The 3,736-nt window shown below is 44.3% G+C and overlaps 1 pseudogene; it reads left to right on the top strand.

The window, feature by feature from the left end:
- Window positions 2,457–3,485, top strand: LOC107634843 (annotated as a pseudogene).

Genomic DNA, 3,736 nt, shown 5'->3' with positions numbered 1-3,736 from the left:
CCCGGCCCGGCCCGCTGGTTGACCCGACCTCCACTTCAGCGCCAGCCTGTCTTCTCCGTCCTCTCGCGGGCTGCCACGTGTCACCGTTCTGTTGACGTGGCGCTGACGTCACTGCTGACGTGGTGCTGACGTGGCAGTCAAGTGGGACCCTCCCTAAGGTTTTTTGGTGAGCTCTTTCCAATTCTACACTCCGATTTCTCATTTTCTGCTCCGAAATTGCCATTTTCTCTCCTCTCTTTGATCTTTGTGACTACTATCATGGAAAAGCCAGATATTTTTGCTGCCACCGACAGAAAGGGTAAATTCTGTCGAAATTGTAACCGTTCTAGGCACCTCTTCCCCGACTGTCCTTCTGTTGAATGTCGCACATGCCACCAGAAAGGTCATATTAGCTATCATTGTTCACAGCTGTTCTGCCGTTACTGCAAGCTCTCGGGACATTTAATTACTGCCTGTCCTACTCGCCCACCACGTCCTAGTCCACTCAACTCGTCTCCTGTCTCTCTTTCTGATATTGCATCTCTTCTTCAGCGTCTTCTCTCTGATTCTGGTAATACCCCTGATGCTTTTTCCACCCCTCCAGGTAATTCTAAATGGTACTTTGACTCGGGTTGCTTTAATCACATGTCTCCGTTGCGTCATATTTTCTCGTCCATGTCTACCACTATAAATGGACCTTCTGTCAATACTGCAAATGGCTCCCTCTTGCACGCAACACACAAGGGTTCTATATCCCAGTCAACTCTTAATCTTCCTGATACTTATTATATTCCCAAATTAAACTTCAATCTTATTTCTGTTGGTCAACTTGTTGATCTGGGTTTTGAAGTCACTTTTTCCGTTTTTGGTTGTCGTGTACAGGATCCTCGGACGGGACAAATCATCGGGACTGGACGTAAGGTCGGAAGGTTATTTGAACTCGAGAATCTTCATATTCCTCCTGTACTAAATCTCTGTGCTGCTTCTTCTCTCTCTCCCTCCACTTATGGCATCAGCGTCTTGCCCACACCTCCTTAGGAAAACTGCGTCCTCTTGTGTCTCAATGTGTTTTAGGTCAGGTTCCAAATGAATCTTTTGATTGCATTTCTTGTCAAACTACCAAACAACCTGCTTTATCTTTTCACAATAATTCATCTCTTGCTTGCTCTCCTTTTGATCTCATTCACTCTGATGTTTGGGGCCCCGCTCCCATTGCCTCTATGGGCGGAGCTCGATACTTTATCGTTTTCATTGATGATTATTCCCATTTTACTTGGGTTTATTTGATGACTAATCGCCATGAGTTACCTCAGATCTATATCAACTTTGCTACTATGATTAAAACTCAGTTTTCCAAGGTCATTAAGGTTTTTCGACGTGATAATGCTATGGAATACCGTGATTCTAAACTCTTAGCCTTTCTTGCAGAACAGGGTACTTTGTCTGAGTTTTCTTGTCCTGGTACATCTCAACAAAATGGTAGAGCTGAACGCAAACACCATCACATTCTTGACTCCGTCTGTGCAATGCTCCTTTCTTCTTCGTGTCCTGAGCGTACTTGGGGTGAAGCTGTTCTTACTGCTGTTCATGTTATCAATAGACTCCCTTCTTCTGTTCTTGGTAATGTTACTCCCTTTGAGCGTCTTTATCATACCTCCCCAGATTATAGTTCTCTTCGAGTTTTCGATTGTGTATGTTTTGTTCTTCTTCAACCTCATGAACATAGTAAACTTGAACCTCGGGCTCGTATGTGTTGTTTTCTTGATCATGGCACTGAACACAAGGGTTATCATTGTTGGGATCCTCTCTCTAAACGTATTCGTATATCTCGTCATGTTGTCTTCTGGGAGCACCACATGTTTTCTCGATTCTCATCCTTTGAGTCCATTCCTACTACTCAGTCACCTTTGTTTACTAACCCCAATGTTGATCTTTTTCCTAGTGATGATTCTATAGATTCTATCTCGAGTGACCCTCCACAGCCTCTTGTTCTTCTGCCTTCTCCATCTCCCGATGATTCCAGACCGGACGATGATCCTGCTCCTACTGTCATGCCTCCTCCTCCCGCTCGTTCTTTTAGGGTAAGGAATCCACCTCCTCATCTTCTTGATTACCATTGCTTCTCTACTATTCTTCATCAACATGAACCTAAGACATTCTGAGAAGCCTCCTCAAACCCAAATTGGCAACAAGCAATGCAAGAAGAAATACAGGCACTTGAAAAAGCACACACTTGGAATCTGGTTGATCCTCCTTCTGATCAGGAAGTTGTGGGCAGTAGATGGGTATACAAGATCAAGACTCGCTCTGATGGCTCTATTGACCGTTATAAGGCCCGCTTGGTTGCTCAAGGTTGTACGCAAGAGTATGGTATTGATTATGAAGAGACTTTTGCCTCTGTCGCTCGTCTTACGTTTGTTAGAGCTCTTCTTGCCATTGCCGCGGTTAAAAAATGGTCCCTCAGTCAGATGGATGTGAAGAATGCATTTCTTAATGGGGATTTGAAAAAGAAAGTCTATATGAAACCACCTCCGGGATATCCTTGTCCTTCTAATAAGGTTTGTCTCTTTCGCAAGGCACTTTATGGACTTAAGCAAGCTCCTCGTGAATGGTTTGACAAGTTCAGCACTACCATATGCAGTCTTGGTTTTACTTCTAGCCCTCATGAGAATGCCCTCTTCATTCGTAAAAGCGAACGTGGAGTTATTCTTCTACTTTTGTACGTTGATGACATGATCATTACTGGGGATGATGTTGATGGTATCTCTGATCTCAAGGCCTCACTTCACCGTACCTTTGAGATGAAAGATCTTGGTTCTCTCAGCTATTTTCTTGGTCTCGAGGTCATCTCCACCGATGATGGCATCTATCTCTCTCAAGCTAAGTATGCTTTAGATCTTCTTACTCGCGCTGGGATTACAGATAGTCGCACTGAGTCTACTCCTCTTGAGCCTAATGTTCGATTTACCCCTATGGATGGCACTGTTTTGGATAATCCGACTCTCTATCAACAGTTAGTTGGCGGTCTCGTCTACTTGACTGTCACCCGACCAGACATCGCCTATCCGGTTCATGTACTTAGCCAGTTCTTGTCCGCTCCTCGTACTACTCACTATGCGGCAATTCTTCGCATTCTTCGCTACATCAAAGGCACTCTATTTCATGGCCTTTATTATTCTGTCCATTCCTCTTTGTCTCTTCAGGTTTACTCCGATGCTGATTGGGCAGGTGATCCCACTGATCGTCGTTCTACTACTGGTTACTGTTTATTTCTTGGCGATGCTCTCATTTCTTGGCGTGCTAAGAAGCAAACGTTCACTGCTCGCTCAAGCACAGAAGCTGAGTACCGTGCCCTCGCTGACACCACTGCTGAAGTTATCTCGGTTCGTTGACTTCTCGAAGATTTAGGTGCTCCTCAGTCGTCCCCTACTGATGTTTTTTGTGATAACCGCAGTGCTATTCAGATCGCCCATAATGATGTGTTTCATGAACGTACCAAACACATTGAGATTGATTGCCACTTTGTTCGGCAACGTATCCTTATTGATGCTGTTCGTCTCATTACTGTTGGAACACTAGATCAAACTGCTGATATCTTCACGAAAGCTCATCACCCGACTCGTTTTCGGACTTTGTTATTCAAACTCAAGTTGGTATCCTTGGTTGAGCAAACTGTGAAACCCTAAAAAGTAAGTAACGGTCGAGTTGAAAGGAATAAAGGTGACATACATGTAAATGTGACGTGCTATTCTATATA

This window comes from Arachis ipaensis, chromosome B03 (assembly GCF_000816755.2).
Source record: "Arachis ipaensis cultivar K30076 chromosome B03, Araip1.1, whole genome shotgun sequence".
NCBI classification, from domain to species: Eukaryota; Viridiplantae; Streptophyta; class Magnoliopsida; order Fabales; family Fabaceae; genus Arachis; species Arachis ipaensis.
Note: the sequence above shows the minus strand (reverse complement) of the source record. Positions and strands in the feature narration are given on the sequence as shown.